The 20,626-nt window shown below is 36.2% G+C and overlaps 1 long non-coding RNA gene across 1 annotated transcript in view; it reads right to left on the bottom strand.

The window, feature by feature from the left end:
• The window catches only part of LOC116423179, a 54,230-nt gene that overhangs the window by 31,572 nt on the left and 2,032 nt on the right, over positions 1-20,626 (bottom strand). The window contains exons 2-3 of the long non-coding RNA XR_004233668.1: positions 19,187-19,277; positions 1,093-1,290 (exon numbers count right to left, since the gene is read on the bottom strand). This is a non-coding gene — a long non-coding RNA (uncharacterized LOC116423179). The remainder of the gene's footprint in view (positions 1-1,092; positions 1,291-19,186; positions 19,278-20,626) is intronic.

The following is a 20,626-nucleotide window of genomic DNA, read 5'->3' on the forward strand; positions in this document are numbered from 1 at the left end:
GTCCATTTAATTAAATGAAGATGGCTAATGAGATTAATTTTAACCACTACTCTATGTATGCCTCAGTGCCAAATGATTTAAAGGCTTTGTAGTTGTTCAAAGGTACATTACCAAAAAAATTGAGATGAGGGTGTCCCATGAAAACTTAATTAAATCTGAAGAGTCCCATAAATATTCCACTGTTCTTTCCCAGAATTTAGTTGTAGATTTGCCAGCCTGAGAAATTATATATACAATTTGCTGCTTTTCACTGTCACTTAGATGGTACATGATACTTTTTTTTTTTTTTTTTTTGTGGAGGCAATTAGGGTTAATTGACTTGCCCAGGGTCACAAAGGTAGGAAGTGTTAAATGTCTGAAACCAGATTTGAACTCAAGTCGTCCTGACTTCAAGGCTACTAGCTCTATCTATTGTGCCACCTAGCTAACCCCAATTGAAACCTTTTTTGGTTCCTATAATAATAACAGTCTTGTCAAATCATTCCATGTTGAAAAAATATATTCAAGGAAAACAAGTGCCAGAGGAAAAAGTGTGCCAGCCAGAGCCCACTTAATGTACAATAGAATTTTTCTTAATTCCCTTGCTGTTCTCTGACCTCACCACTGAGAGGCTGTTGCTTTGTCTGATCTCTCTCCTCTTCCCTCTGCCTCCAATTTATTTCATTCACAGTCCACAAGCAACACCTGTATTAGTAAAGGCTGCCCTGCAACTCCCTCAAGTGTCACAATCCACAGATGCAGAGGCTCTCAGAGAATTGACCTGCCCCTTCACCGAGGCATGGTCCTTAACAATTCCCCATTTTTTGTTTTAAACTATTTTTCCCCCACAGCATGGTAAGTAAATTTCTGCATGCTAGAGAGTGCAAACAGCACTATAGCAGGTGTTGAATCTTGTCTCCATAACATTTCACGTTTCAAATGGAGAAGAGGATTGTAATCAGAACAGGCATTTAAGTCTCTCATCAGTCTCCTGGCTCAGCCTTTTGATGTGTTGGCCCATTTAATTATCCTGACTAAAAAAGTCTTACTGGGTCTCTTCTCCCTTTCCTTCCCCACGGATTACCAAAGGAACTCTGAAAGGATCCTACTTACAAAAAGTTCTTGAACTGCTGGTTCTTCTTGCCCTGCATTGGGTGCCATAATGTAATGTCTGGGCTAGCTCTCTGGAGAACCTTGGGATCAGCCCAAGTCCTTGGTCTTAGTGGAGAAGTGAAGGAAACAGGAGGGCCATGTGGCTGGTCAAAGATGGAGTTCTTGCTCTTCTCTTGTGACTGTGGTGGAGAGCTGTGGCTGAGAGAGAGAGCGTTCCCATTTGTCCTAGCTCTTAAATACCCTATAACAATTATATCATTACAGTATAATGAGTATAAGACAATCTTGAGTGATTATATCATTATATCAAACTAGAGTGATTATATCAAACTAAACTGATTATATTACATCATATTATATATAGGTGAACTAGGAAACCATTATTTCATCAATTCCATTGAGTTTACACCTTGTTTCAAGTATACTTCTCCAGAATTCTGGCCCTCTACATTAATTCCTTTGAATCTTAGGGAGACTCCTTTTGGAAAGTTTTTTTCCTTTCATTCTTTAAAATTGTCACTGGTTTCCTGATACCTCCTTTTGCCCCATGGAAATTCTCTCACCATCATGATTTCCTTTCTATCCTACTGCTGGAGACTCACTCAACTTTTAAGATCTTAATCATCTTGTTTCTCAGTGATCTTGTAGGGAGACCCAGACCAGTATAATTTGTAGCTGAAACCTGAAAACTGAGTCTATTGGAAAGATATCCATGCAAGGACAACCTTTCAGACCAGTTGGAAAAGAGCACACCAAATCCTCAACAAAGCTGAAGGAGTTGACAATTAGATGGCCCTTATTCTCTGGGTGCACAATCCAATTTCAAATTCAAATTCCATCTGATTTAGAAAAAGCAGCAGACAATAGCAATAGTAGATCTTTCCTCTAATACAGACAAGGACTTCCTTGCTGCTTGTTACATTGTTCATTGGATCTCCTGCAGCAGATTGTCCCCATGCCAATAGAGAGCTTGATGCTGTTCTTTTCATATTATCTCCTTCTCTTAGAAAATTTTAAAGGCCTAGGACCTTTTAAAGATAAACTGATATTGCCGTAACAACATGAGAAAAATTTATTCCTTATCCTATAAGCATGCTTAGTGAAACTTGCTATTCAATGTTCAAATCTTGAGATTATAATTGATATTATTTTAAGGCTAATACTGGAACACATCTAAATTAGTATAATAAGATAGAGGTGCATAATACCTTAACTATTCAACCTGAAATTATGATCCAGTCCTTGAAATATCTCAGGGTGTTGTGGAAAAAATCATACAATATTGAAGTTGTTTATATAAATCTATAGTTTAATGAAATTAAATCAGAAATATTTTCTGTTCTATGTTAAAAGAATTCCAGCACAATTCATTATCTTAGCAAAGAGTGATTTATGATTTATCCTGTATTAATTCAAAGAGACATTTAATTTTACTTAATTTGTTACTTAATGAACACCTTCTGAAATACAAACAAATCACATAAGGGTTTAAAGAGGATTTGAGAGCAATGGTGTATGTGAGTGTGATATCTAGCTTTACCTTCCCCATTACTACCTTTTGTTATGATGATTATCTTTTGAGGAAATTCATTTTGGTGGCAATTGATTCCTGGGTCCTGCTGTAACTCAAGTCTTGCCTTAGATTGTCTTCTGCTGTTGGGGTCAAGGTACCCAACCTGAGATAGCTTAACATCTCGCTGAACTCCTTGACACTTCCTTTGGTCAGCAATGAAATTCTGGAATTCATCTTGACCAAAAGGAGGAAATGTTGAACCCAGCTAATTGTGCACTTATTGCTACTGATCTTACTTTGAGCTGACTGAAGCTGATCTTGTCCCTGTTCCCAGACCCATGAGGTTGACAGGGTGCTGTTGTCAACTCTTCCCTCAAGAGTTTTTTATTATATGTGCATTCTGGCATATGAAATGTCTTCAATATTTCATATACAAATTGTTCCCATTGTTGACTATATTCTTTATAAAATTATTGCATTTTGTAAATGTAGTGAACATATATTTTGATACCTTAATAAGATAATAATAAAGTTGTCAACTTAGTATAATTAATTCCATTTTGTTTTAAGCCTCCAATATATGACAAAGCTATTTTTATGTTATTTTTCAATAAAAAGAATCTATATGGCATGATATAGCAAACAATGTGTATATTCTTAAACAACTGATAAATATCTCTAATAAGATAGACTACCAATGAAAAAATTACCAATTTTTGAAGTTAATTACTAATCAAATGATATGGTAAACAATTTAGGAACACTTAGTATCAAAGGCCACCTGAGACTCCAGCCATTAGTGTGTTCCCAGGACCAGCTCCTGCAAAGTCCAGGCTATGTTCACTTAAGAGTGATGCTGATTGATGGAGATCTGCCAAATGATTACTTCTTAGGGAAACACACATGGTCTCCAGTTAGGAAGAAAGGGAATCTTGTCCAGAATGGCATGAAAGAAGCTTATCAAAATTAAGATGGCAGGTGAGTGTTTGGTTCTTAGAGATATTATTTTCATGCTTCAATTAAGAAAGTTTATATGCTTTGAGAAATAAAAAAACATTAGTGTTTCTATCCTATTAGTTAACATAAGTAACAGTAAATCAGTTATATAGGCATGCATTCTCTGTTACAGTAAGATAATAGGATCATGGTGATGTCTTACTTCGAGTCTAAAATTGAGAATAAAGGTAGATGATTTAAATGTCTTGCTAGAGATTTTTAAATGAACCTTCAACAACCTCTTGCTACTTTTATTGTTTTAAGTCTTCATCTATCTGATTAACATAATTTGTCTAGAACCTAAGAGTCTTGAATGTCTAAGAGAGGTAAATAAGTTAAATGGATAAAGTCAATGTGGAAATTTCAGTGTGGAATGTATATAAAGACCTTGGAAGAAGGCTTTGGTAAAACTGGCAAAATTAGAAAAGCCACCATCCTTATGACCAGAATAAACTGCTATAGGAAAACACATGAGAACTCTCAATTTCATTAAATGAGTAAGATTGTCTAAGATCAAGATATTTTAAAGTTAAAGAGCAATGCTCTGAGATTCAGAATTTTTTGAATGAGTAGCTATTGGCCATACACTTATCTGTTGACTGATTTTAAGGGACCAAGAATTTCTTTGGATTTAATGGCCAAGGAGTTATACTTGAAAGATCTCAGATTAGGAATGCAGTGAAACCATTCACAATGGACTTTCCTTGCTTATGGTTCTGCAGCGATAAGAGACCTTAGGAAGGATTCATATGGGTCTGAGTAATGCACCAGAATGTGTTTTTTTCAGACTCCCAATGGAGCCTGCTTAGTTCTTAGTAAGTACTCTTGAAATAAAATCAAATAGAGGATAAATGAGTGATTAGTGAGTTTTAATTACTTTTGTAAGCATCCAGTTATAGTGTGTGAAAATTTTTGAGATGAGAATCTAGTTGCAGTATTTGACAAGATTGGTTGGATTAAAAAATAATAAGTACCCTCTCCATATGAGAATGATATCTATATTGATCTATATTGGAAGAATTAAGTTTATGAATTTAGAATATCTTTTTTTTACATCAGCTATGGTTAAAGGACTCAGAATGTTCACTTGCCAGCTGACCAACAAAAGCAAGTTTGAATTGCCTTTTAATTGGGCCACTTTGATCCCAGATAACTGTTATCTGCATAGCCTTCTGGTTACTATCAGAAAGCAAGGTTTGAAGACTTAAGTATGTTTAAACACTGGGTTTTGTCCCCACTCATTGAATTGCTTTCAGTACTTCAAGATAATGCTTCAACTTTAATGCCACTTATCATATTGACTTATTAAGAATAGGACTTGTCATCTTACTGTTTTATTGCTTTTGCTGGAATAATGCAGAACAGAGAATTCCAAATTTTGGACCAAGTAATTAGTATCTTGCATTTTCATTCTTTATTTTTTTCTGTTTGTTTCTTGTTAGCATGGTAGAGTTTTGTTTTGTTATCCAATTTCTTACTCAATCTGTTATCTTTCATTTTATTGGATTGTTTAATCCATTCACATTTAGAGTTCTAGAAGTTAGGTTTATATTTTTCTCTGTCTCTAATTTTCTTTTTTCCTGAATTAGACTTTTTTTTTCCTTGGAGGGGAGGTTCTTTTATTTTTTAAAGATAGTATTGTGTCTCTATTTTTGCTTAATCAACTTTAAGGTAGTTTTATCCCTTTAGACTCTCTATTCTTCATCCTCAAACCTCTTTCTTTACTACCTCTCTCCCCAATTTGTTACTCATATGCCCTAGTTTTGAAGTTTTAAATAATTTTATTCCTTTTTCTTTCTTGTATTACTTATATTTCTCTTTTTTCCCCCTCTTACTTGGGCAGTTAAAAAAAAATCTTTTTCCCTCCCCCCTTCAATTTCATTTGTTTGCTTGCTTTAAAAAAAGTTCTGTGACTCTTTGTATATGACGTCTTTTCCTTTATTAATCTTTTTTTTTTTGTATTATAAACTTTTATACTTTGATTCATGGTCCTTATTTTTTATTTATTCCTTCTTTATTTTCTTTATTCTTCATGGAATTAAAGTTTCAGTCATTGTTTCTTTTTTTTTTTTCCTGAGGCAATTGGGATTAAATGATTTGCCCAGGGTCACACAGAAGTCATTACTTTTGATTGCCCTTTTCTACAATTGCCTTGTAAATCGTGTCCCTTCCATTTTTATCATTCCCTTCACTTTTCTTCTTTTTAGAAGTACAGCTATGCCCTGGTAAGTGTAATTAATAAATCCTCTGAAATAGTAACATATATTTGAATTTACAATATTTAAAGGGAAACATAAAGGGAAAATAACTCCTGTACTCTCAAGAAGAGATGTAGAGGCAGCTAGATGGCACAGTGCATAGAGCACCAGCCCTGAAGTCAGGAGGACCTGAGTTCAAATCTAGTCTCAGACACTTAACACTTCCTAGATATATGACCCTGGGCAAATCACTTGACCCCAATTGCCTTAGCAAAAAAAAAAAAAAAAAAAAAAAAAAGGAGAGATGTAAGAAAATCATTGAAGTGAAGTGACAAATGGAAGTATTGAAATGGAAGAACAGAGATATCTCAATTAAATAATGGGAGTGGTTTCCATTGAAGATCATTCCCATGGGGGTGGGCAAAGTGAGGAGAGTGGAGTGAGAGTGGAGAGAAAGAGATTGTGTAATGGAATATGTAATCTTTTAATGGGTATAAACATATAAAATATGGTAATTGGTTCTCATCCAATGGAAATATTGTGAATTTTAATATCATTTCAATGGATTAATTATTTGCACTAATTGGAAAATTAATATTTTTATTAATTCCTAGAGTAAAAATAACAGAAACATTGTCCCATGGTAGAAATTTTCCTATGATCCTGATCATGCAGTTTCTTACAACCTTCTTATAAAATTTCCCATCATTTTTTCCTCCCATTTATCATTACATCTCCTCTGTAGATTCCTTTGGATATCAGTTGTCCTTAGCAGCTCTGACTCCTCCTCTCCTGAGTTAGATATGGAAGCACAACATTCTACCAGAGACAGTGGCCTAAATTCTACATTTCTACAGATTATACCCATTATAAGGTCACCATATTCCATTACCAAATTTCTTCCTCCCCGTGGGAATGATCTTCAATGGAAACCACTCCCATCATTTAATTGAAATGTCCCTGTTCCCTTCCTCATTTCAATCCTCCATTTGTCACTTCACTTCACTGTCTCACATCTCTTTTTTTTGAAAGAGTATAGGAGTTATTTTCCTTTCATTGTTTGCTATTGACTTGATTAGGGTAGATCTGTAAGCAGAGTGTTGTAAGATTTAGTCCATGATTATTGGAATCCTTACAAAGTGTTAAGTCATTAGAGTTGATAGAGACAATAATTATCTAATTTAGCATGGTTCAGTATGATCTGATCTTACAAGGAGATGTTATGGGCCAGAAGAAACAAGGTACTAAGTAGAACTGATAGACAATGCTTGTGTTCACACCTTTAGAGAGCTCATATAAGCAAGATGTATTTAAGTACTCATTGGAATTCACAAGTATGGGAGATTCACAAAGTTAACTTTGTAACTTTGTGAATTCACACCTGCCTTAATCCCTCCCTCAGAGGGGAGGAGTCAATCTTTGGGAGATCATATATAAGAAGCAGACAGAGGCTCAGTAGGGAGTTCAGCTGAAAAGATTGAGAAGGGAGTGGCAGTTCAGTTGAGGAGAAGTACTCTCTTGAGATGCAACCAGATTCAGAACTCTAGGAGATTGATTGCCAGGAGTCTTCTCTGGGAGGCAAGAGAGATCCATTCCATCTTCCACCTTTGTGCTGGCTGGAGGCTGAAGAAAGCAGAGGCAAAGGACAACTGCAAGAGCTCTTGGAACCAAGCAGAAAGATAGGCCTCTAAGAAAAACTAACCGGGCTATTTTGGAGGAAGCAATAAAGGATCTGAACTTTTAACACCTGGTTGCATTTGGGTGATTATTACTTTTAACTGAAACTAAGGCTGCCTCCAGAAAACCTCCCCAAGAAACCTGCTCCCAGAGAGAACGATTATATTATATTAAAGAAGAAAAATGCCCACATGATGTTCAAATCTATTCTTCTACCATTCCTTCCATTTAAATTTCTGCTTTTATCCTCATGTCCTTGTCTACTTTATGAAATTCTTTAATGGTTCCTTTTATGTCATTATTGTTGTGTACTTTAATCCCAAAGATATCTTTCTTTAGCAATCTCCCCTCCTCCCCATTGTTTTTCATTACTTAGGTAGCTTGTTTTCAGTACCTGTCCCATCCTTAGTAGCTGCATTTGTTTATATTTCTGATATTCCTATTGTCTAGGGCAATTGTGTCAATTCAAATAGAAATGGGAGCCATTAAATCAAATATAAGGATCCCTGCATGTCACACAATGACTGTTCAAAAATATTATATATATTCTATTGTATTTTTGTTTACTTTTCTGGATTTCTTTTGGCTCTTACATTAATATTTCAGAATTTCTACTCAATCTTTTCTTCAGAAAAGCTTCAAAGTCTTCTACTGACTTCTGATTTTTGCTCCAGCCTTATCCCCTGTTCCCCTGCCTACTATTATATTTAGCTTTGCAGAATGAGTTATTTTGGGTTGTAAATTCATCATTTTTGCCTACTGGATTTTTAAATTCCAAGTTCTGGAATTGGTACCTAAATTATTTTTTTCTGAATAGTTACAGCAACTTCAGAACTTTGGCTGAGACATTTATGGAACTTTCCTTTTTTTTATTATAACAACCTTTTATTGACAGAATATATGCATGGATAATTTTTTACATTATCCCTTGCATTCACTTCTGTTCCGACTTTTCCCTTCCTTCCCTCCACCCCCTCCCATAGATGGTAGGCAGTCTTATACATGTTAAATATGTGGAACTTTCCTTTTGAGGTTTTAGGAGTTGTTTGGTAGATTCTTTGTATTTTTACTTTGACCTCTGTTTCTAATTAATATACAGAATATTCATCTATCATTTTTTTAAGATTTTTTGATTTTTGTCCTCATCTTTCTTGGTATCCCATGGAATTATTGATTTTTCTTTGATCTCTTCTAATTTTTGAAGTGTTTTATTACTTTGTTAATTTTTCTTTTCTACTCTGTACATTATTTTTGCTCGAAAAGCAGCCTCTGAAGCTGAGATGCAACAAAGTATGGAATGGTGTGAATTTTGGTACATCAATGAACACAAGAAAAACAGATTTTCCACTAGGCAGCACACCATCCATATGTGGAACTGTCTGGAGTTCAAATGGAGAAACTTTGAATCCTGTGGAGTTTATTTACCTTGGCAATATACTTTCCAGGGATGTTCACATTGATAATGAGGTTGATCCATGCATTGCCAGAGCTAGTTAAGTGTTTGGGAGGTTCTGAAGGTCACAGAGGTACTGTGTTGACCTTGATGTATGTTTGTGAAACATGGACAGTATAACCAGGACCGTTCCAGGAAACCGAATTGCTTCCATTTGAATTGTTTTAGGAAGATTTCTGAAGATCACCTGGCAAGATAAAGTGCTGAACACTGAGGTCCTTTCTTGAGCTGGACTGCCAAGCATTCAAACTTTACTGCAGAGTATACAACTCCTTTGGATGGGCCATGTTGTTCAAGTGCCAAATGACCATTTGTGTAAAAGATTTTTTTTAATGGAAAACTCACACAAGGCAAGTGCTTACATGGAGGGTCAGAAGCAGCAATACAATGACATTTTCAAGTTCTCTCTGAAGGACTTTGAAATTGTGAGATATGGCAGACATTGGCACAGGACTGCCCAGAATAGTGTACTCAGATCAAAGGTGGCAATGTGCTTTATGAGCAAAGAAATGAGTTGTGAAATTTTTAGTCACATCTCTACTTCAAATGTTTATGTGGATGATTTATTTCTGACAGAGCTTTCAAAGTTTGTGTTGAACTGTTCATTTAGTCAGATGTTCTGTACCTTGATCCCAACATAGTGATGTCATTTTAGTTCTCTTCAATATTGAAGGGCAACAACCAACCAACCAACCAATCAACCATATATTATTCTTCCTCCAGGATCCTAATTTAAATTTTTTTAATTCTATGCTTTATTTCATTTATGTTGTCCTTATGCAAAATCCATTTTTTTCTTTGAGTCTAGGATTATTACAAAATTATTCTTTTTCCTTTTGGGGGAATATTTAGATTTGCAATAATTTTTGATTCCTTTGGATTTTTCCTTTGATTTATTCATCTTGACAGTTTTAGTTCCTGTATTGGTATTTTGTGCCATGGCTAGGTTTCTCTCTTGAGTGCATTTGTGTATGAAGTGGTCAGTCCTATTTGATCTTGCTCTTGATCACTGACATTTCTGCACTAACCTCTGCCTTCCTGGGTTAAGCCACGCTGAATCTTAAGTGATTCTGAGTGCTGGCTCTTCAGGGTCATCACTAGCAGTCCAGGATAAGCTGCTAGACACATCAGAGCAGTAGGCTGTGGTATATGGTAATGAGCATTATTCTGCTATGTTCCAGTCAGTGCTTGCTACTTGTTACTACTTCCCAGAACTTCTGAGATCTCTATCATGGGCTTTCTGAACACCCTGGAGATGTCAGGGGAACCTTCTGCTTTGGTGAATCTAACCACAAGTTCTTTCATGCTATACATCCTTGGCAAGCTAGTCATGTTGGGAATCTTCCTGTACTGGCACCTTTTCCTATTTTCCTTAAGCTTTTGACGGACTTCCTCTGAGGTTCTTGGGAAGATGTTTCTTACTGTTGTTTTTATATTGAGACAAATGTCATTATTTGGTCTGGTAAAAATTTCAGTTTTGGGGCAGCGAGGTGGTACAGTGGATAGAGCACCAGTCCTGAAGTCAGGAGGACTTGAGTTCAAATCTGATTTCAGACACTTAATACTTCCTAGCTGTGTGACCCTGGACAAGTCACTTAACCAAAACAAAACAAAAATAAAACAACTTCAGTTTGTCTGGTGAAGGTAAGTATGATTGTAAAATCTTCTTGTTCAGGTAGTCATCTTGTCTGGGAGTAGAAACAGGGAAGTATTAAGCTAATTTGCTGTGAAAAAATGTCCTACTGTTCCCCTAAGGCTGTATTCTTGGCTAATTCTATTAAAAGTCATTTGGTCTAAATTATATGAGATCACCTTTCCATTATGTTTCTAGTGGGATCAGTTATTTCCAGGCCTCTACCACAGCATACACACAATTAATATGGACAATCTGGTGAATCAGAGGTATTTCACCTTATTTGACTCTTCTCTAAAACTCATTCTTTCAAAATAGGTGTCAGTCTCATAAAATCAGTTCAAACATAACCACCTAAACATTAACTTCAAAGACCTTTTGTAATTCTAGATATATAATTAGAGAATTACTTCTTCAAAAGATGAATGATTTCATCAATGTAGGTATTTCCTTGACTGAATCTGGTCACAAACCCTTCTGTCTAAGAAGGCAGTTTTGTGCATTGCTGCAATCCAAACAATTCATCACCTGCTGTGCAATCTCTTGTTAAGAGAATTACTATTTCAGGGAAATAATATTAATGCCTCACATTTTTGTCAACCAACTAATAATCATTTGTTAAGTATCTACAGGTTTTTCTTTTTTCTTGAAAAGGAAAGGAGAGAAAATGAGAAGGGAGGGAAGAGGAAGAGAGAGGGAAGGGGAAAAGAAGTCAAAGAAAGGGAGAGAGAAATAGGAAGAGAGAAAAAGAGAAGAATGGAGGGAGGAAGGGATGAGGTAGCTAGATGGGTTTCAGCAGAGAAAGCTTAAAACACTGATGGGATTGTAACACTTTCTGAAACAAGCAAGAAGAGCATTGATGGGAATCATCTCAGACTTAAGTGAGCCTTTAGTTCTTAAGCTAGTACTTCCAATTAAGAGTCCCACTCTGAAGTTATATTTCTCCTACAAAATATCCATTCCTGATATAGACCTTCTCTAAATATTTTTTAGAGTTAGCTTACTATAGTGTCCTGCCTCTTGATGTTTTTCTTCTTGATAGCCCCTTTTCCTCATTGTCTCATGGTGTCTTTTTGTCATAGCTACATTTTTTTCTCTTAATTTTTTTTTTCTCAAATGCAAAACAATTTTTTTTTACATTTGTTTTGAAAATTTTGAGTTCCAGATTCTTTCCCTTCCTTTTCCACACCCCAGTGAGGCCTATGTGAAGTTGTGCAAAACATTTCCATAAGTCAGTTACAAAAGAAAACACAGATCTTCACCCTCACCATTTTTCTTTGCTGCTCCCTCTCCCCCCTCCTCCCCAAAGAAAACCTCAAGAAAAAAAAAGTATGCTTAAATCTGTGTTCAGAGACAATCAGTTCTTTCTCTGGGTATGGATGGCATTTTTCAGCGTAAGTTCTTCAGAGCTATCAGATCACTGTATTGCTGAAAATAACAAAGTCATTCATAACTCATCATTCCATAACTTTGCTATTACTATGTATATAATACATTTCACTTTGCTTGAGTTCATGGAAGACTTTCCAGGTTTTTCTGAGAACAGTCTGCTCTTTTCTTATAGAACAATAATATTTCTTCATAGTCACATACCAAAATTTATTCAGCTATTCCCTGTAGAGGGCTGGAACTCTGGAAAAGTATACTTGAAGCAAAGATACTTACAGCATGGTATTAACTCAGTGTGATTGATGAGATGATGGTTCTCTAGTTTACATATACTTAGGACTTAGTATGGTGATGTAATGGTTCTCTAGTTCACATATACTCAGTATGCTGTAATGATAATTGTAATAGGGTATTTAAGGGCTGAGAGTGTTGTGTCAAAGTTCCCTTTTAATGTCGTGACCCAGTTTTTCCAATTGTCCTATTTATTCTGCCTCAGGTTATAATCTTTCCCTCTTAATGTTTGATTAGATAAAGGCCTACCTAAGTTGCTCTGCCCCAAAATCTCAAGCTATAATCATTCCCTTTTAAATGGTTGATGAGATGAAGGTTTTATCTCTTTATGTTATAGACATTCCTTCTTAATCTTTGACAGGACAAAGGTTTATCCATTTTAGATGTCATTAGAATATCAGTAACCTCCCTCCATTGTGTCATCCTAGGGGCCTCCGCCCCCATTAATTTATCCCCACCCAGGTACCTCCCCCATTATGTCATTGTTCTTGTTATTCTATAAAAAGCTTGCCCTGTGATATTTGGACTCTGAGATGATAGTCTCGTCCAGCCCTGGGACCAAACATGGATCCATTGGTCCCAGTATCTCTCTCCACTTAATAAACTATTGAATTGATTTCTAATCTCTGTCTTGCTCAGTTTCTCCGGCATTACAAGAGAACTGGGGACACAGTCAGAGTTAATAGACTGTGAAGGAGTCAGATTGGGACAGACTGTGAAGGAGAGAATAAAGACTTTAGATTCTATTCCTGATCATCCTCTTGGTGACTATCCTGCTGAGACCAAGGCCTGTCCAGAGGACCTCCAGAAAGCTAGCCCAAACATGACATTTCCCCAATAGATGGACATACCCCTCAATTTCCAATTCTTTAACTTGACAAAATAACTGGCATATTTTTTACATACATAGGTCCTCTTTCCCTTTTTAGAAAATCTCTTTTGGGATTCATTACTCATAATAGTATTGTTAGGTATCAAAGGATACACAAGATTTTATAACCCTTTGGACAGAGATCATATCTTTCAATCATTTATCCATTGGGGAATAGCTTTTTTTTTTTTTTTTTAATAAATTTGACTCAGTTCCCTATACATTTGAGAAATGAAGTCTTCATCAGAGAAACCTGTTTCAAAATGCTTTTTATTACTATTGATATCTTATTTCTCCCTGTCCCTCCTCAAAACATGTTTTGCTTCTGACCAGTCCCTCCCTATATGTGCCTTCTTTTCTATTATCCTTCCTTTTCCTATCCTCTTCTCCTCCTATTTTCCTGAAGGGTAAGATAGATTACTATACCCTTATGGAGTGTATCTTTTATTCCCATTTTGAGCCAATTCTGATGTGAGGTTCACTTACTTTCCCTCTCTCCTTCCCCCTCTTCCACTCCAATGTAAAACTTGCCTCTTTTATGGCAGATAATTTAGACCATTACAGTCTCCCTTTCCTTTTTCCCAGTATATTCTTTTCTTACCCCTTGTTTTTATATTTTAGATATTTTCCCTTCATATTCAACTCACACCAGTGCCCTCTTGTCTATATATATATTCCTTTTAACTGCCCTAATTAATGAGAAAGTTCTTAAGAGTTACAAGTATCTTCCCATATAGGAATGCAAATAGAAAATTCTTGCTAAGTCCTTTATAATTTCCCTTTCCTGATGACTTCCATTTACTTATTTTTCTAGCCTATTACTTCGTTTTAACTCATTGTTAAAGTAGGGCTGTTTTCAGGGTAGAGGGTGCAATGTCTCAAGCTTCAGAGGTTTTGTGCAGCTGTTTTCAGAGATCCTTCTAGGGACTTATAATGTAAGCCATCACTGCTACCCAGATCCTAGTAGGGGCAAAGCACCAGTCCTGCCACATGACAGTTGCTCCTGCAATCTCCTTTTGACTAACTGTTCTGGACTCTCCCCCACCATCCTCCACCTATGAGCTAAGATCTCTGGAAGTCGCTATCCTCAGTTGCTGCTGCTACTGTTTCAATGATTCTCAAAGCCTGATGCTGAATGGTGCTCCCCTCACACCCTAGTGTTCCCCAAACCTTTCTTGCTGAGATGCCCTAGGTTGGTGTGGTCCATACAGTGATTGTGCGCCAGATCCACTCCAATGCAAACAGACCCCTCCTGCTTAGCATTTTAAGTAGCCTTCAACTGGAAAATTATTTCACTCCCTCTTTTTGTAGGTTCTGATGTTCTAAAATTTGTTTAGAGTCATTATTTAAAAGATTTATGGAGGGGTCTGGGGGAGAACTTGGACAAAACCATACCTTCATTTTGCCATCTTGGCTCCTCCTCTCTAGCTAAGTCTTTTAAGGGTGTAAAAACCCCTTTAAGGTTAGGCTCACCAATCACTGGTGCAAGCCCCTTCTTCTATTAATCTGCTTTGAGTTAATTTGCTAAGCTCTCTATGAATTTAGCTTGCCAGTCAATGGTATATTCCCACGAATAGCATTTTCCCTTTAATGACATCTTCCTTCTAATTGTGAATTCCACTAGGAACTTGTCTTTCCCCTTGTTAATTGTCAAAACCTCTTTCCTTCCTACCTCCTGTGTGTTAATTCACTTAACAGCACTCCTATATATTCTGTGATAGATACCTATGACAATTTCTTTATGTTGAGAACTGAATCTCCATCAAGCTATTTTTATTTAACATTTTTTTTTACAATCACTTGCTCTCCTGAAACTATTTCATATTTACCACTCCTGATGCCTATTTTACAAGGAAAGAAGGAAGGGACAAAGAAAGGGAAGGGAGAAAAGGAGGGAAGGAAGGAAGGAGTTTTATTGCCCAACTAGAACTGGCCAGATGTGTCTCCAGTGGGAAAACTACTATTACTTACAGGCCAGATATGTCCCCAGTGGATACAGGTTGTTGTAGACTTTATTGATGGTATGAATCACAAGATTTTATGCTTCTCTACTAGGGCCTTGGGGCAGGGAATGTTCATTCGATATGAGATCTTCAATAAATAAAAAATAGATTTGAAATGGAGTCTCCACAGTTATAGAACTTTCTATTTATATTATATATATTCTATTTCAGTTATAGAGCTTTCTATTTCATTCTTTGAAACCTTGTAGACTATAAGTCTACCCGAGCTTGCTATAACCAGAATCAGAAAATGCCAAATGGTCGTTATTGGTAATTATCAAACACAGAAGAGTGTTAGAAGACTGTAATTAGTCACAGAGCAAAACTTGATCCTTTGTGTACCCAAGCCATATGAACAATAAGATGGGAGGATTAGCTATTTTCTTTGACCCCTTCAACTTCTCAAATCTCCTCAAATAGAACACCATAGATAAAGCAACTTCAGTTGACTCTATGGTCTAGGACCAAAAGGTTAAATTGGTGCTCATAGACTGATGTTTATTGATGCTGATCTCACTCAGCACTCCTCCCCAGTTTCTCATACTATTAGCAAGAAGGCTGGCACTAACAGATCTAAGAATATGACAGGCTTGCCACAAAACCCACCCGTCACCCCACTTCCCTCTCCCTTTTTTGAGTGCTATAGAGACACTGATTCCAGGCTGCAGAATTTACCCTGGCTGCACCGGCCAGAGAACCACAGTCCTTTAGGATCAAAAGCCTGCTTGCAGAGGCCACAACCCTATATACTAGCAAAGCCAGTGCAGGTAGGGGACCAAACCTATAGCACCAGTGCTCCAAGTCTCTAAACAGCAAAAAAGTTAAGAAACAAGGCATGGGGCAGGTGTGTGTGTGTATGTGTGTGTGTGTGTGTGTGTGTGTGTGTGTGTGTGTAATGGGTGGGGGTATGTGTAGGGTGTGCATAAGAGTGCAGTAGTCTACTGTGCAGTAGACTATTAAGCCTGAAGGAAAGGATGGCATCTAGCTGGGGCAAGTTTTGACCACTGAAAATGTCATTTGAGGCTGGTGAACCATGAGTTGCCAAGCATGGAAGGAGACTGAAACATTTTAATATTTGGCCCCCAACTGTGATGACCCCCAGGACTGGGTAACAAAATAAGTTTGTTTTCTACTGAGAGCTAGAATTCTGAGAATAATTAAAAGTTGTTTAACAAATACATCCAAGCAGTCAGAAATGGGTCCATGTATCCTTTTCAACCAGTCTTACCACAGACCCTGATCTAGTTCAAACTAGTTGGAATCAATGATCTGGCAAAGGCAAATGGGCAATAAGCATGTATAATAGGCTAATTGCATATTAACTTGTAGTAGTAATTTTTCACTTTGACCATGGGACATATGACAAGGGAGGGGGAACATATCTAGGAGGACATGAACAAGGTGGTGAGGGCTGTCAATTAGAATATTGACCAATCGGGAACAACTGGGAGGAGATTGGGTGGTACATGGGAGGGGGTTAGTTAATAAAATCATATTCTTGCTTCTGTAGCAGTGCATTCCTCTACCATAAGGCTATGCCCACTTCCTGCAAGAATGTCATAAAGACTCCATTTCCTCCAAAGACTTTTCATCATTTGGGGGGGGGGGGGTCTTGGACCTCTGATCATGTCCATAACACAAGGAAACCAACATGTGAGACTCAAAAGTGAGCAAAAGAGGAAAATAAGAGACAAAAAGGATTGAAATTATCAAAGGCTCAGGAAGAAGAAAATTCAGACCTTGAACATAAAAGTCTTTTCAACCACTGCATGTTGTTCCATGTTCACAAATTCCACAGGTTCCTTTCATATCACACTGAATCTGTTGCATTTGTTTAATAATATTTATTCAGATGCCTTAACTTATTTACTAGATCTGGAATCCATTATTTTTTTTTGCTGTTGAAGATTTCCCTGTTGATTTATTTGTTAATTTCTACGTCCAGATCAGAAAAGGCTTCCTGACAGGTATGTTCCTATTTTCACTGAAAATTTCTAGAGATCTTTCATATTTAACTTTCCCAAAATTTTAATTCAGATTTTTTTCCTATTTTCTTTTTGTTATTTTTGTCCAGGGAAAGAAAAAGAATAATTCAAAGTCTTTATTGCAATTTTGCTATTTATTTCTCCCAGTAGTTCTAGTAACTTCATTTATTTATTTATTTATTTTTGCTGAGGCAATTAGGGTTAAATGATTTGCCCAGGATCAACACAGCCAGGAAGTGTTAAGTGTCTGAGGCCAGATTTGAACTTAGGTTCTTCTGGCTTCAAGGCTGGTGCTCTATTCACTGTGACATCTAGCTGCCCCAAGTTATATTAACTTTTAAAACATTACTTAGGTGCCAAGCTATTAAGTATACATATTATTAATATTATATATCCTTATTTATGCTTCTTTTCAATATAATGTCACTTTTTTTTATTTCTTTTGACTATATCAGTTTTTATTGCTGCCTTCTCTGTTGATTTTATCCTGTTTTGTTTTTTTTTGTGAAGAATAATACCTCTCTAGTCCTTCATTTTAACTGTGTGAATCTTTGTTTCAATTGTGTTTCTTGTAAACAAAACCAAAAACTATTCTCTAATCCATTCTGCTGCTCTTTTCTGTTTTATAGGTGAACTCATCCTATTTGTCTTCAATCTTGTGATATATTCAGTTATACAATTCCCCCCACACACACACACACACACACTTTCTCTTAGCTTCTTTATTTCAGTACTATTATTATAATTCTGGTGGCCAATTCATTCTTTTTTTTTTTTTTTTTCCCCTCCGAGGCTCTGTTTGTTATAATTATGGAGTTATTCTTTTTTTCCTAGGTTTTACTGGTTGGGTTTTTCAATGCTTCACTGTTTGGTGTTTTCTTCTATTTACTTATTATTTCCATACTCCATTTTTTTGGGATGTATTATAAAGTTCACTTTTTAGTCTTAATTCTTTTTGTAGTATTAATCTGTTATTGCTGCAGATCTGGATCTATACGCTATATCAGTCCCTAGCTTCTGCCTCAGTCTCCATTACAAGTTCAAGACTTCTTTCATTCTCATTCCTTTTTTTCCTCCCAAAAAATTCCTTCCTAAGAAGCTAGTTTCATTTTCTGCTGTAGACCAAGGCCTCGATGGATAGTTGGACATTAGGTTACTGATACTGATAGAATTGATAGTTACTGAGTTAATAACTGCCTTCTAACATGTATCCCCAAGATCCAAGGAGAGCAACCTCCTCATCACCTATTCTATTTGGTTCTGTTTCCAACTTGCTTATGGATAGGTCTGAGCTGAGGGCTGGTATCAGGTGCCTAATTATTAGAGTTCTGAAATGTCCTTCTCCAGAGTTCTGGGTGGCTTCAGGCTCTAAAAGCTATAGTATTTGTATAAACACTTTATAGGGTTTGTGAAGTGCTTCATATATATATATATACGTACATATATATATATATATATATATATATATATATATTTATCCATATAGTTTAAATAAATAAAAGCTGACATATGTAAAGTATATGGTGGTATGTTGTACTGCTTATGTAAGTCATATGTCTACATGGATTTGTCTAATGTGGCTCACAGGGAGGCAAGAATAGTTATCTCTAGGATCTTCTTTTCTCACCCTTCTCCAAGGAAGATTTTGTTTCATGCTAGGAAGGCAAGCAGGAGGTTGGGGGAAGAGGCTGGTCATTTTACCAGGCTAGAATTATATCTTTATAATATATATATATATATTACCATCCTTTAATGGGGAAGGAATACCCCCCCAAACTGAGAAATATCTATCATCTATCTATCTATTTCTCTCTCTCTCTCTACCTGTGTATCTAAAATTTGACTCTTCACCAATTCTATAATGCACACATGTAGGGAATAGCAAATACTCATTTATTAAAGTCAATAGCAAAACAAATCAAAGAAAGTATACATATGAGAATATGCCAAACACTATAGAATGGAGAACTCTATCACTGGGAACAAGATAACTCAGCTCAACTGAGAGTCCTCATTTCAGAGGAAATTTTTTAAAAGTCTTTAGTATAGTAAGCTGGGGAGATAAGTACATGACTGAGGTGCTACCTTTTCTTAAGTAGATTTCGTGCTGGAATTTCTCCTTTCAGACAGCTGAAGAGAATCTGGAACCACATGCTTTCTTTCTTGAATCTGGAAGCTAGAAGAGCAAGAAGAATCCCCTTTATCTCCAAATCTGTCTTTTCATGTAGGTGTGGAGAATTGATCAATTTTATGAAAATGGATTTTAAGGTGCATTCTATACTTATATTATCTCATTTGATCCTCACAGATGCTATTTTTCTTCCCACTTTGCCTATGAGAAATGGGAGGTGACCTGCTTATGGAACATTGGCTGAGAAAGGATTAGCACAGACTCTAAATAGTTTACAGCCGAAAGCAATAACTATATGATGCTATATTTACAGGGCTGAATTAATTCAATGAACTTATGAATGGAATGAAAGATGAGGATTCTAGATAGAAGCAGACTAAAAGTGGTATGAGGAAGAACTGACACTGAAACTAATTAAATTTTTGTGACATGCTATCCCTAATATACTCTTCTCCCCTCTTATAAACTTAAAAATATAGTCTTAGATTCACAGAAAAATAATGTTTTCTTGGCTCTGCTGTTGATTCTATTCCTCATTGAAATAGAACAAGTATTCTTTTCTGTTGTTTTTTTTCTGTGCTTGAGGTCCATAGGGAAGAGAGGTAACTTGTCTTATTTTTCCTAGAGTTTTGAATTCAAGAAACATATCTCCCCAACCCTCCTTGATAAAACTATAAAACCAGGCTTTTTTGCTGCAAAGAGTGAAAAGTAAGAAAATGAAAAAAATGTCTTATCTGCTGTTACACATCTCTGCAGAAATTCTTTCTTGGAGATTCAGTTCAAGTGACATTTCCTCTGTGCAGTCTTTTCTGACTCCTGTTGAGTGTTCATTTTTCTTGAATCTCTCATGCTACTCTCTTTGACCTTTCCTGTAAACCTAATACGTGTGTGCGTGTGTGTGTGTTGTGTATCATTTTTGCTTTTATCTGGACTTGTGATTTCACAGATATGGGGGGAAATTTTCATGAGGAGATCCTTTCTATAAATGCATATTGGTAACTATTCTGCAACTAGAGTGTAAGAAACATGGTTGGAGATATTGGGGAGAGTTAAGTGACTGGCTCAAGATCATTGTATGTCTACTTGAACTCAAGGTCTCTTTTTTTGACTCTGAGCCTTGCCTTCTATGCACTAAACCATATTACTTCTCATGTTACATTTTATACAAAACTAAATTGTAAGCTGCTTGAGGGGAAATATAATTTTAAAAATTCTTTGTATCCCTAACCCTTAGACTTTATTAATTTTATCCATAAGATAACCCATGTAAATTAATTGTTAAAACAAGCTCAAAGAAGCCCAAAGAGCATCTTGGTTAACAAGAATTTAACATAATTGTTAAGTTAAGAGATTAAGATTATTTGCGGGCCACTCAGGTGGCTCAGTGGATAGAG

This window comes from Sarcophilus harrisii, chromosome 4, assembly GCF_902635505.1.
Source record: "Sarcophilus harrisii chromosome 4, mSarHar1.11, whole genome shotgun sequence".
Lineage (NCBI taxonomy): Eukaryota > Metazoa > Chordata > Mammalia > Dasyuromorphia > Dasyuridae > Sarcophilus > Sarcophilus harrisii.